Source organism: Haemaphysalis longicornis, unplaced genomic scaffold (assembly GCF_048455015.1).
Source record: "Haemaphysalis longicornis isolate Haplotype H1 unplaced genomic scaffold, Haemaphysalis longicornis Haplotype H1 scaffold_2, whole genome shotgun sequence".
NCBI lineage: Eukaryota > Metazoa > Arthropoda > Arachnida > Ixodida > Ixodidae > Haemaphysalis > Haemaphysalis longicornis.
Genome location: NW_027526295.1, coordinates 260644953 through 260659425, shown reverse-complemented (window position 1 = coordinate 260659425; position 14473 = coordinate 260644953). Strand labels below are relative to the sequence as shown.

At 48.8% G+C, this 14473-nt stretch overlaps 1 long non-coding RNA gene across 1 annotated transcript in view; it reads left to right on the top strand.

The window, feature by feature from the left end:
- LOC144167762 (uncharacterized) overlaps nucleotides 1-14247 on the top strand; it is a 31322-nt gene extending 17075 nt beyond the window's left edge. The window contains exons 4-6 of the long non-coding RNA XR_013322112.1: nucleotides 1320-1479; nucleotides 13813-13891; nucleotides 14193-14247. This is a non-coding gene — a long non-coding RNA (uncharacterized LOC144167762). The remainder of the gene's footprint in view (nucleotides 1-1319; nucleotides 1480-13812; nucleotides 13892-14192) is intronic.
- Nucleotides 14248-14473: the final 226 nt, after the last annotated feature.

The window sequence follows — 14473 nt, the reverse complement described above, 5'->3', positions numbered from 1 at the left end:
TCCTCCTCCTGAAACGCTGGCGCTTGTCATCATCTTCCCGTTGTTTAGCGCAAAGAAAAGTATAGGTACATTTGAGGGAAAATGTACGTAGTTAACCGGCAGCCCCCGCGTTCCTTCAGTTAAGAACGCCCGTTGGTTGGTTTTTACGCTAGTAAACGCAAAATGTGGCAGTGCAACGTCGGCACGCGCGGGAAGGAAAGCACGAAGAGAACAGAACTCCCGCTGGCGCAGTTTCAGGCAGGGGGCGCGCGAGCACTGCGAAGGCGGGAAATTCGAATTGCATGGGGCGGTAGCATTAAGCGGATAACGGTGGTACACCCCATTATGGCGAATCACTGCTCTGCTCTTTCTACAGCTTTCACATTAAGTGGGACGGCTTTAATTTTCGTCCTATAAGGCCGTGGCTATTCAGAATGAGTGCCGGTACCCGTATGCTGAAGTCTCGAACGGCAGTCATCCGAAGGCTGGACGGATCCGATGCCGCGATGTAGTCTCACAGGATGAGGCAGGTTACTTTTAAGCTGATCTATGCAATTTATGCACATTATTCACAAGCCTTAAAGGTTAGTGTTTTGAAAAGATGACACTGAAAGGGGCAGTAAAAAGCAAAAGCAATGACAAACTGATGGCCTCGTCAGGCCTGGAATCAGACTACACGGGAGTTGTGTCCCCCATTTTCCATGTCAAGGCAAGGCGCTTTTAAAGGCTCATAGCGTTCGTCACATTACCTATTAGCAGAAGAAGCGCTTAAAATCTAGTAATTTTATCGCTGCACTGAATGGTAGCGGCCGTGGTGTAGAGACTAACTCTTACACCGTGGTCTTGATTAGTTGACACAAACCGAACGGAAGTGCGCGTCGCTTTGTCCCAGACGCATTCCAGAGGTGCTTACGCCCGCGCATCTAAAAAAGGAAGTGGAAGGGGAAAAAAATCTTTAGTTCGCGCCCGCCTAGCGAAATCGGTATGTTTAGGAAATTCTCGCATGGAGATGTTCGCATTACGGGTGCTACTGTAAGCGGGACAACAAGGAGAGAAAAAAACGCCGCAGCAAAATTTCAGGTCAGTGGTCTTTCCGACGCCCCAAGGCGTATGCTCGCAGTTAGCGCAAGGGCAAATGTAACGACGCAGTACTTGTTGGGGAGGGCTGCCGGGCAGAGAACTACATGTCCCCAAAGTATTGCTTCACTGTCTGATGCGATCGGTCGGGTGTGATACGAGGCTGCGTTGTGTGGCCCAATATCGATTTTCCGCAGCCCCCACGTCGTTGGGTACAGAAGAGAACAGTGGCCGTATGAGTGCATGTCGGTGCATGCACGCAGGGCCATCGTGCTGTCGTTCCCCGTGTGCGCGGCGCTGATGCTGGTGACCAACACGATCATGCTGCTGTCGCTGAGCATCACCAACTTCGCCTGCAGGCCGTACGAGAACATCGTCCTCGAGGCGCTCACCGCCAACAAGGACGTCATGGTGCTGGACGACGTGAGCGCTGTTGCGTCTTGCAGCGAGTTGTAGCGACCGCAGTCTGCTGGTAGCGGGGCCGGTCGCCGTCGCTTCGTCGAGCCAGGACTAGGGGAGAGCTTAGAGCAAACTCAACGGGTTTATTTACATTTTTACAGTGAGTTGTCGAGATGAAGACAGAAGACAGATCTTGGCGGGCCGCAGCACGCCCTTTTTGTTGACCCCCGATCCCTAGTTTCCTAGGTTGGGGATCCCCATACAAAACAATGCGGACCAATGGTGATGTGTAAGTTCCTCGCTGTGAAGCACCGCCCTCGGGTAGGGACACGCCTTTCAGGTATGTCGGCAGATGCACAGCACACGCACACACACACACCCTTGCCACTCGTCAGGAGCATGTAGTAGAGGGGAAGAACGGAAGACGCGCGAGCGCCTCGTATCTTTTTGGTGTCCGCCGCGCGCTGCCTTCCCACGGTGGGGTTCTCACACGTACTTCCCAGGGAGCTAACAAGGTTCGTGGAATCACTCCGGGAAGGGTTAATGGCTTGACCATTGCCACTGCCTTCTTCGCTGTGCTGCCGCCGCCACTGGGTCCCATTGTCCGGTCGTCGCCGTCTGGGCTTTCACGCGCACACGCGTTCAGTTGCTTAGGCCGGGGGACGAGCGGCGGCTCCTTAATCCCTTTTGGGCAACAACACTCAACACCGCTCAAAAGCCGCTGTCAATCAGTGGCCGCCGCCGCGTTGTCGGCCTCCTTTCGTTTCCGTCGACAAGCGGTGGGGAGGTCGACCGGCGGGTGACTGACCCGCGCAAACATGGCGCCAGTGAGTCATAACAGCGCCCACTCGGCAACGACGTTTTACCCGCAGAGCCTGGCATTCACATGCATCATGCTCTGGTTTCTCTATAGCTGCTTATTACATTGGCGGCGCTGAGTTCAGATCTTGTTCGCTAATTGTTAATTCAAAGAAGGGGTTGAACCATCTTGCGTGAATTCTAATTTCAAACACTTGTTTCTAAATGTAGGTGGTATTAATTGAAAAGCTTAGCTGTCAATTTCTTCGTTTGGAAACAATGGGAACGGCCTCGGACATGGCCGCTGTGACACGGACATGGCGCGGCTTGTGCTACTGCGCCCGCACGCCAAAAAAAAAAAAAAAAAAAAAAAACACCTGCGTGCGTCGTCTGCTCCGTTTCAACCCGATTCTCAACGGTAGTGTCAATAGGTATGTGTTTGATTGATTGATTGTAAGGTTTAACGCGCCGACGCAACGCAGGCGATGAGGCGCGCCGTAGTGGAGGGCTCCGGATTAATTTTGACCACCTGGGGATCTTTATCGTGCGCCGAAATCTCGTACACACGGGCGTTTTTGCTTTTCGCCTCCATCAGAAAAGCGACCGCCGCGGCCGGGAATCGAACCCGCGACCTCGAGGCATTACTTTGCGTTCGGTGGGGTAGAGTTTGGAAAGTCCAACACAAATTATGTGCTTAGCACGGACAAGTACCGCCATCCCGCAGAGCCCGATGTAACCAGTGACGGCGCACTCACATAGTTGCCTACATGCGTGCCTCGCCAGTGAATACAAGCTATAAGCCGAGCCCCGTAAAACTGCCATAACTCGCGTTGTTATGTACGCGCCGTGAAGCAAAATTTTCCCGCGTCCGACCGCTAGGGCGCCCTTACGGCGTCACCATCCACTTATATAATGAATGGTTGGCCCAAAGAGTTGGACGTATGCTTAGGAATTCGAGTGGGCCCAGCTGAAGTTTTGTCGGCTTCTGCAGGCTGGTTGAGAGTATAATCGCGTAGAATGGCGGCAGGATTTTTTTTTTTTTTGCGATCCATGCAGTTTAAAACATATATGTTACATTTGTCTGCTGAGGAGCCTTCAGGGCTGGTCCCCTAATTGATTCGGTACACGGAATACAATGTGTACACTGCATAAACGTGCTGTATGATTCCTAAACCAATGATAGGTGCCAGTGGCCACAGGATGTTCTGAAAAGGCTATATCAAGCGAGTGCAGAACAAATAATGCTAAGCTTCAATACGCGATAAACGACTTCCATCTATGCTAAATCCTAAGTTGAGGATGATAGTTGAACACATTGATTTGCCGTAACATTTAAGCGGCCCCCAATCTTGGCAGTCGGATAAACCAGTTCACAGTGACAGACTACACTCACGACACTCGAAGTTTCTTTTTTTGCGTCAGGTGTCTTGTGCAGTAACACTATTAGGTGCGGAGTACCTTAGGACCGTGCGCATTGTATTTACAATCGCGAAAAATCACACTGGCACCGGCAGGATTCGAACCTGTGTTGGATAGACCAGACAAAGTTAGTGTCAGTCGTCTTACCCATTGGGCTACCACCGCGAGTTAGTACCCGAAAGTCAAACGGCTTACTCCCTCGCCTGTAATGGTGCGAAGTATCTTAAGACCTCCTAATGTACGTCCGCGTACATCCGTGCGCACACCACCATCAAGCGAAATTCAAGCGAAATTCGATTTGAGCCGTGAGTTGGTTTCATTTAGGGAACAATCAAGGTACAACGCACGGCTCAAATCGAATCACGGTCGGGGCGCAAATCGGATGTAACTAGGGGCGCAACTTGGATGTCATTTTGAGTCCCCGTACTCCGCGCCTTCGCCATCATCCACGGAGGGGAGATGCTGCCATTTTTTAGCCTATTACTCACTGAAATTCACTCAGTGGGACTCAGGAGAGCGTAACAAGAATTCAAGCTCCCACATGTAACGCCCACTTACAAATCAGTACGCGTACACCTCAAGAGCATGGTAGCGCACTAACCAATGATATTCTGCAATCCGGCCTATGCTTCGCATTTCATTAGGGCTCCTCACAGTGACCTCTTCCTTTTTTCCGCCTGTTATGCCATCTTCTCGATCCTGGGGTAGCTATGAATAATGTCACCCGCTCATGCATAGGCCGAAGCTGCGAGCAGGGTCGGAGCTGGTCAGCGTCGCCGTCCACTGTGAAGAGATATATAGGGTTGGGATTTGGAGGTTTAGGAATGCCCACACTATGCGGTATAGTGTTCCTGATGTGGGGCAGAAGATTCACTGAGGTGAGTATGTGGGAAATATTTTGTTCCAGAGCGTGTTGTGGGGGAAGGTGTTTTTTTTTTTTTGTTTTGAGCTGGTGAAGTATGACTCCTTCCTCTTTGGTGAGTTGCTTATGGAGGGAAGGAAACTATTCACGGGCTAGTCGGTAGGCAGAGAGTGTGTCATTGCATGTTAGTAGGGATTGTTGCGTGTAGTGCGTGGGGATGGTTGGCACAGGGTTGTGGCGGTCCGCAATGGAGGAAGCTGGAAGATCGAGTGTATTTGTGGTGTCAGGCTCACATGAATCCGATGATGTGACCAACAATTACAGTGAAGTCGTGGCAGTTCTGCGGTAATGGCGAGAGCGCTTAGCCCTCACAACCGCTCAAAAGCGAATTGAGCGAAAGCAGATCTTTCAAGACTGCGCGACTGAGTTTGAACAAAGCAAAAATCAAAGCTGCTTTCTTAAGGAAAAGTGGTTGAACGCGAAGCTTTCTCTCATGCAAACGGAATCTATGTCCAAAGTTTGGAGCCAACGACCACGCAACGCACCCAAATAGTGTTCGGTGAGCCGAATCAAATCAAATCACCTAATAGAAATATCGGGAAAAGCAGCATAGGGACGAGGACGAACGAAAAAGTAAATACGGTAAAGGTAAAATGAATGCCTGAAATATGAACTACGTGTCGGCACCGGACGCCACCTTGTTTCTCATTGTAAGGCCGGTGGTTGCACACCGATACTTTTTGAAAGCACACGAGTTCTTATTGAACGCTACTTGGGCTCACGCACGCGCGAGATTTTAGAGGCATACACGACAGTGAGGAGGGCAAAACCTGCGTTAGTCAGCCCTCCGTTGCACTGCTTCAGAAGGAACTCGAGTACATAGATGGCACATATCAGTGATGGCACTATCGGAGCGGTGCCCTTAGCGCCGTCTACACTCATGGAAAAATAAAATGCGAACACAAAATATGAACCAAAATACGCAAAATTGAAATGTACTGCTCGTTAAGGTTCAATAAAGGGGTTTCTGTTGTAATATTTGGAAAGCTACAATTCCAACATTTTTTAGTAACTAAGCCACACGTCTTGCTGACTTTCATAGAAATAAACCGCGCTGTATGTGTGTTGTGGTTCATATTTTCGTGTTCGCGTTTCACTTGTCCATGAGTGTGCATGGTTTACTATTTCCGTCTTTTCATTTTCTTTTTTATGTTAGTGTTGTGACGTCATTCGTGTCTTTGTATATATTAATAAAGTACGTCCAGTTGTTAGTCAGCGCCTGTACTGTCTTCAGCCTTTCTTTCGTCCTCACCCCTGTGCGGTTTTCCCCGCTATGCCGTGCAACAAACTAGCCCAAACTCAAGATTTAGTCACCTAATAGAACCAAATCATCGCATCGGGTCGCTCAGCATTCTCCGGGTTCGTCGCGCGGTCGTTGGCTTTGGACTTAAAATTCGATTCAGTTTGCATGGGAGAAAGCTTCGCGTTCAACTATCTTTCTTTGTGAAAGGGGCTTTTATGTTTTTTCTTGACGCCCCAGGAAAGCTGAATGGACACTAATCTACAAACGTTCTGAATTTTCCATCATCACGTCGGCTTCATACCGCGCCAGGTTCTCATCCGACCACGGGAAGCGTTGTCTCGTGGACGCGAACATGACACGTGGATGCGAACGGAACATGATTCGTGGACAAGAATCATGTTCTCCAAACTTTTTTTTTTTGAATTTTCATCATTATCCATGAGTTGGACCTGCCGCGGTGGCTCAGTGGCACAGGCGTTGTGCTGCTGAGCACGAGGAAGCGGGTTCGATTCCCGGCCGCGGTGGCCGCTTTTATGATGAAGGCGAAAAGCAAAAACGCCCGTGTTCGAGATTTTGGTGCACGTTAAAGATCCCCAGGGGGTTGAAATTAATCCAGAGCCCTTCACTACGGCGCGCCTCATCTCCTGCGTTGCGTCGGCGCGTTAAACCAAACAATCAACATCATCTTCCGCGAGTTGGCTTTCCTGCAGTGCACTTGCGGTGCTCACGGGCGAATCAGTGAGACAGAGAAAGCTTCGCTCTAATACCGTGCCAGGCATTTTCGTGAGTGCTTGAGCCCGTGAAGCAGTTTCAACCGGGATGATTGAGCACTTTGGAAAATGCGGGAAGAAGCTTAGAAAGGACGCGCGGTTAAGTAACGGGGGCAGTATGGTTAACGACTAAGTGCGTGCCCACCCCTTGTCGAGGCTCGTCTGGATAGCGGTAATGGCGGTGAGCGGAGTTAACCACGCGTTACGCGAACTTCGCAACCGGCAACCGTTGTGTGTGTGCCAGGCCCAGATTAGTCGGCGGGCAGCGGGCACTAACGCGACCGCGGAAACTTACGTAACCCACTTTGCCGGCCACCGGGGAAAAACGCCATTAATCGACATGCGAAAGACACACGTGTGCGTGCATAAATGAGAATGCGTGCATGCCAGGAGTTTTGTTGGCGGAGGATCGAGTTTTATTGTGTTGGCATACTTCACGCGTTGGCTTGCTCGGGGAAATAAATTTCGGCATGTCCAGATTCGCGTCCCCAAAAAGCGTTACTAGAGCTTGTTATAAAAATGTCCGTTTACTGCATGTAGCCCGGAACACCTAATCGAAATTTCTAATGACTGCGACCCCCTATAGAAAAATACACTCAGGTGAAACGTGTATATGAGGACAATAGAGAGTGTTAGCCCTCCATCTGTTCCGTCCTTTCCGTTCGTTGATTGATTGTAGGGTTTAACGCGCCGACGCAACGCAGGCGATGAGGAGCGCCGTAGTGGAGGGCTCCGGATTAATTTTGACCCCCTGGGGATCTTTAACGTGCGCCGAAATCTCGTACACACGGGCGTTTTTGCTTTTCGCCTCCATCAGAAAAGCGGCCGCCGCGGCCGGGAATCGAACCCGCGACCTCGTGCTCAGCAGCGCAACGCCTTAGCCACTGAGCCACCGCGGCGGGTCGTTTCCGTTCGTACCGTGTTGGCCGATAACCGACTGGCAACTTGCGAATTCGTTCCCGTAGGGTGGGTGAGTTCCGCAAGCCGGCCCTTGCCATGCCCCGCATTCGTTACGGTGGGGAGTGTCCTCTTCGCCGTGCCCGCGCGCGCAGGCGCAGTCCGGTCCCGGCAACACGATAAACACGGAATGGACGGAGCACTAAAACTCTGTGATAGGGAGTTTTAGTACTCCGTACGTTCCGTGATGTACGTGGTTACCGTGCTGACCGGGACCCGTCTGGGCACTTGCGCATTCGTCGCGGTGGGGGGGATTAGTATCGGGGCCAGCTCTCGCCATGCCCGTGCATTCGTCACGGTTGGGTGCGCCTCTTCGCCCTTCTGCGCGCGCAGGCGCAGTCGGGTCCCGGTAAACGCCGTAACTACGTGAACGACGGAACAGACGGACTGCTAAACACTCTAATAGAGAGTTTTAGCAGTCCGTTCGTTCCGTCGCGTACGTAGCTAGCGTGTTGACCGGGACCCGCCTGGGCACTCCGGCATTCGTCACGGTAGGGGGATTAGTTCCGCTGGCCTGCCTTCACCATGTCCGCGCCTTCTCGCCCTTCCTCCTCGCCCTCCCTCGGTCCCGGTCAACCCGGTAGCAACGTAACCAACGGAACGGACGGACTGCTAAAACTCTCTAATATCAGCGTTACGTTACGGTAACTCTTGAAGTTACGTTTTGAGGTACACCGTCGTTAACGCAAACACGCAGTTTGACGGAGCATGAGTTTGACGTGGAAGTCATCTAACGTTAAGACTGATCTCCTTAAGGCTGATCCCATTAATCACCCACTCATTTGCATTGACCAGTGACGGTCCCAGCAGCCTCCAGAAACTCGCGGCCGAATTACCAACTTTGATTCCTTCAACACGCGCATGCGAACGACCCTTCCCTCATCGTTGTCGTCGTCTAGTCGAATCGACACCACTAAAGTACGACCGGTTACAGACGTAGTCATTTCGACGGAGGTTAATGGCTGGACGCATTAGTAGGACTCACGACTCAGCTGTGAATACCACACACACACAAAAGAAAATCGGGGCGGCGTATCTGCCCACTGCGCTGGAAATGTTGTCGAAAGACGATATTCTTCCGCCGCCGCCACTGCCACGTAAATGCCTCTTTTCTCTTTCGCGCCCACCTCTCACGCTCTTCCCCTCCCGTTTGGCTATATCCATGATAAACACAGCAGAGGTTTAAGTCAATCCAATTTTGCCGTGGTCCACTGCTCGCGCCATCTTCCGAAACCTTTTGTTACTGTTGAACGCGGAAAACTGCCAGGACGCGGAGGCTGCTTTTCTGATGGAGGTGAAAAGCAAGAACGCCCGTGTGTACGAGATTTCGGCGCACGTTAAATATCCCCAGTTGGTCAAAATTAATCCGGAGCCCTCCACTACGGCGCGCCTCATCGCCTGCGTTGCGTCGGCGCGTTAAACCCTACAATCAATCAATCAGACTGCCAGGAGGGGTGGCGCGTAGTGATTTTGTATTTCGAGGTCAAAACATTTATAAGGCATATTGTTTTTACTATCACAAGTAAACAAGCAGGCAAGCATTTTTAATTAAAAGATCAACGCAAATGTCACTTGCGTATTGATGTCTTATTGCCTCAAATCTGCCTAATGTTTTCTTCTCGCTCGACAATATTGACAAGTATGAACACTGCCACCGGATTTAGTACGTAGTTTGTAAATGCTTTGCCTATATAAAAGTCTCCGAATTCTTTTAACTTTTGGCAGAGAGGCTGAATCGAGGGACACACATACAGAGAGATAACCAAAATCTTTGCGTTTAGATAGTCAAAGAAAGACTGTCGTCTTTAAAACGGAAAATAGTTCTGCAGATGCTCAGTACGAAAACAGCCGTCATTGTAAAAAGTAAACAATTAAAGCACGTGTGTGATTCAACAAAATTTGAACCCGGATCTACACAATAGCAGCCCAGTGTTCTACCAATTGTGATATCTCCACAATTTTAGATCGCAGAATAAAATTTGTTGTCGTTGTTGCTCATGGAAGGAAGAATGGTAGGGGTAACGCTTAGGGACAGTAAACGAGCTTCCTGAGTCAGGGAACAAACTTGAGTGGACTCGAGAAGATATTATAGTCCAAGGGAAAAAAAAGAAATGGACTTGGGCTGGCCATGTAGCGAGAGGAAACGCCAACCAGGGCAACAGAGTGGATTCGGAGAGATGGGCGGAAGGCCAATAACACGATGGGTGGTTTAAATAAGGAAATTCAGGGGCAAAGAATGGACTCGAATAGCGCAGGACAGGAGCGGTTGGAGATCAATCGGACGTGCCTTCGTCCTGAAGTAGACCAGAGAAGGCTGTTGTTGATTATGATGATCGTTGTTGTTCCTACGTTTTCTTTGTAGCACATCAACATTTCAGGAATCGGCCAGGAGTTTTGAGGGGCGGATAGGTCCGTTTTCCAAAATTCTCAGCTATGAATTTGAAACGTATTTACGTTTCAGATTCAAATATGGTGCTACACGCATAGTAATGCGTGTAGCACCATACATGAACGTGATGGAACATGAACGTGATGTAACCTTACTAGAGCAGGTAAAGACCAGCCGCGTAGAACCTAATTCTGGGAAAGCTGTGGCACGTGCCAGTCTTCTTGCTGACGTAATTTCCGCTGTAAGAAGAAGAAAGGAAAGCGAAAAAAGAGGCGCATACGCGGTGTAGCAAAGCAGAAGACGGTTGTAGAAATTCGGGCCAAAAACAAAGAAACAAAAGTGAACGAAAGCGATGAAAATGCGATGTTGGATCCAAGAAATTACAAGTCGGTTCGCCAGGCTTTCCCTTATAAACCACAGCAGCCGGCTGTAGTGTCCAGAGGACTTTTTTCTTTATTTTTTGCCTGACGCCAATCGGATAGCAAATCAATTGCTTGGTGCTTTGCGAAGTAGCTTCAACATTACCTTGGAGAACTAGTGATTACAAAAAATTCTCACAACAAGCGCGCCTGCGGATTTCGCACCTGGGCAGCTCAGTGCCGTGCCGGAGAGCGTCATGCGGTCAAAATGACGATAATGCGGCGTAAAGCGCCAATGTTTACAGCCGCTGTATCTCGCGCAGACATTCGACATGCTCTGGCCAAGGGATTCGAGGGGCCGCTGGTTCGGGAGCTTTGTTGCGGGAACTACGCTGCAGTAAGCATTTTTAACTCACTATTGTACAATAACCTCAACACAAGTACAGTCGACTCGCGATAATTCAAACTCGAAGGAACCCGAGGATTTCGTTTCAATTTTCCGAAGTTTGAATTATCAAAAGTTCTCATATTGTAGACTCTGGGAAAATTGACAGCACACATTACGATTGGGCATTGATTTTAATCACATTTTTTAAAATTTCTAAGCGTTTTTAAACCCTAATTGTACAAAAACAAAATAAACAGAAAGAAAAGGAATGAGGTCCACAAGCCGAATGCCCTGCGTGTCACTTTCGGAACCGCCGTGCTGTTTTTCTTTTTTTTTTTTACTGACCCGTGACAGACGAATGAGTGATTGCGGGTTTTTCTTTTTGTTTTTGCGACAGTGGCCCGCGTCGTTTTGATCACTTCGACAAGTGTAGGCTGTCAATCATATTTAGACCCTTTTTGAGGCCTGTTCATTGTTTTGGTTTCTAATTGGCATCGTGAAAATGGTAAATAAGGCTAGAAAGTTCAGAACCGTCACGGTACCTTACTTGTGTTGCGGCAAAGCAGTAGATATTTTCCAATATGGACACGCGAAAAGTACGAATTAACCGAATGACGAAGTTTTAATTAAGCGCCTTTTAAATACATTGAAAGGATAGCAGGACAACCAAAAATTCGAATTTTGTTTGAATTAATCGAAAGTAAGAATTATAAGAGTTTGAATTATCGCGAGTCTACTGTAACTTGTACTCTGTACAAATAAATGAATTTATTTTGCTCAATTTGCGCATCCATTTGCACCTCGTGATGCTTATGTCGATGGGTAAATGTTCTGCAGTGTGGTTTGTTTAGATATATTCTGGATCTATTGTGTTCGTGTGCTTTCAGTAAGAAGTGTACAGTGTGGGAAAAGTTTGCCTGCCATTGCCCGCTCCAATTTTCTACCTTAGTAAAGACAAGGCTGCCTGTTTCACAGATGTTCTTGTAAAAATAGATTTACTACATTGCGTAATTGTATATATTTGTTGTTTTAAATTAACATATCTTATGCATGTGTGTCCTCAAAGCTGCCATTCGGGCCTCCTGACCCCGTTAAGCTACGGCTCGCAGTTTTTATGCCAGGGTGAACTTCATTATTGTAATGTTGAAAATAAAGTTAATTTGATTTGATTTGGTTTGATTTGAATTGATTACAGCAACCGATTTTGTATACTGCATTGTGTAATGTGACATTAGGTTACATTTAGACCAATCAGTTCGTGCCACCATTGGCGACATGTTGGTGTGGTGAGGATAGCTAAGCGGTGGCAAAAAGGAAAAAACAGTGGCGAAAAGCAAAACGCCCGTGTGTCGATATTTAGGCACCCGTTAGAGATCCCCATGGTGGTCAAAATGAATACAGAGCGCTCCCCTAGGCCGCCCCTCAAAGCCTATAAGGTGGCCTTCATTGGGCGCGTTAAACCCCATAATTTGTCAAACACCACTTTTTCCTGCCACCCTCAGCTTTTTTTTTTTTTCCACAACTGAAATCAAGGTCTATAGATTAGTATTGTAGAAGATTACAGCTCGTTAAGACTTTTGTACACTTTACTTTGGACTCTAATTCGGAGCCTTTATGTAATTGTTACGCTAAGACTCAAGGTGCTCCAGTGACCTCCGTGGGATCGAGAGTGGGCGGTGGTCGATTGGTAAGCGCCGTCGCAGCAGGCGTGCCGGCATTTAGGCAACCTGCGCCACGTGGCGTAATTACTCTGCATTGTTCCATGCGGTGGCGTGGTGCGCAGTTTCCGAACTTGGTTGACCCTCGGATTAAAACGATTGGGTGCATCGATCTCTGATGTGATGGTTTAGTGAAACTGCTCACCACTTGGCCGCTGTATTGCAACTGCAGTTCGATATTCACATCGTGGTGATGGTCACTCCACTCCTCACTAACGTCACTTCTCGAGTTAAGGAACACCTTCTGAGGGCCATACTGTGGGATGAGTCGCAAATTCCTTTGCTTGAAATTCTTTTGTGCGTTGACGACTCCAGCGAAGAGAGATATTGGCAAAATCCCCACTCACATACCTCCATGGGATCGAGAGTGAGCGATGGTCGATTGGTAAGCGCCGTCGCAGCAGGCGTGCCGGCACTTAGGCAACCTACGCCACGTGGCGTAATTACCCTGCATTGCTCCACGCGGTGGCGTGGCGCGCAGTTTCGGAACATGGTTGGCCCTTGGATTGAAACGATTCGGTACATCGATCTCTGATGGGGTGCTGATTTAGTGAAACTGCTCACCACTTGGCCGCAGCATTGCAATAGCAGTTCGATATTCACATCGTGGTGCAGTTCGATATTCACATCGTGGTGATGGTCACTCCATTCCTCACTAACGTCACTTCTCGAGTTAAGGAACACCTTCTGAGGGCCATGCCGTGGGATGAGTTGCAAATTCCTTTGCTTGCAATTCTTTTGTGCGTTGACGACCACAGTGAAGTAAGATATTGGCAAAAGCCACACCCATAGCTTAGCCGCAGAATAGGCGTGCCGAAAGGCGGACTGCAGCTTCGCTCCAAGTACTAGTTGGGAAATTCATGTAAATTGTGCCAAGTGCGATAGTGCTGGGCGGACAATTTCTTTTTTTCTGAGCCATGTCATGGCCCCTACATTTGAATAGAAACCACAGACAGCACCAGACCCACATCCGCGCATCTTTATTGCAACCTTTTTGTATTCTTGTTCTCTGGTCCCTGACAACTGAATCCAGATATTTGGCTTATTTTGACGCAACTACTCGCTCAAGTGTAGTTAGCATTGTTGACATTACCACGCTGCGCAAAATACGAGGGCAGAGGTAAGTACACAAGACAGACGATGACTCCAACTAGATTTATTGACGAATCCATCTGAAATCTATATGCTAGACAGGAGCTCAAAAAGACCATTTAAATGATGGGCACTTGTAGCGGACAATTGGCTCCTGCGACACGCACGCACGCACGCACGCACGCACGCACGCACGCACGCACGCACGCACGCACAGAGAAAACAAAACATTTCGAAGCCCATGAACACACAGCAGCGCAAATTGCAACCGCGCTGCATCCTCGGCTTTCGTTTCTTGACAGGAAATGCAAGGAGGGAAAAGTATACGACGTAATCCAGGGTGACTACGTGCTCGCAGTTGACGGCTACAAAGAGTACATGGTAAGTGCTGTTTGCCCTCATCACTGTCGCTTGCATACGTGAAGAACAGGACCAAGATCTTGTACTCGCAGAGTCAGACAATCCTAGGTAAAACAGCAATGCATTCACCCGAAATAGTCGCACGTGGCGTTTGGAAACACTGAATTTGACTGTCCTGAAAACATCTAAAAAAAAAAAGAGACATTAAAAGAAAGTGCGAACGAAAGACAGAAATCGGCGATTTTGAGCAGCATGGGCTCTTGGTAATTGTGGTATTTTGCAATGCACTGCTTTTACGCACGTTGCCTTGTCTTTGCTCTAGGGCAATCTCCACCACCTGATGATCTCCATAACCGTGGACCCACGCTTGATATTACCGGTAGGTGCACTGCGCGCTGTGCCACCTCTAAAACCACTGCCTAGCACAAAGAATGGCAGCTTAGTGATGCAATGTAAAACACACACAAAAAAAAAACATAAAGGAAGCCTGAACCTTGCAATGCAATTTAGCGTTGTCGGTCCCCGATCACACCGCATTCTCATTCGCTTATGCTCTAGATTCACACAACGACGTGCTTCTCACGAGCAGACGTCGATGCACTT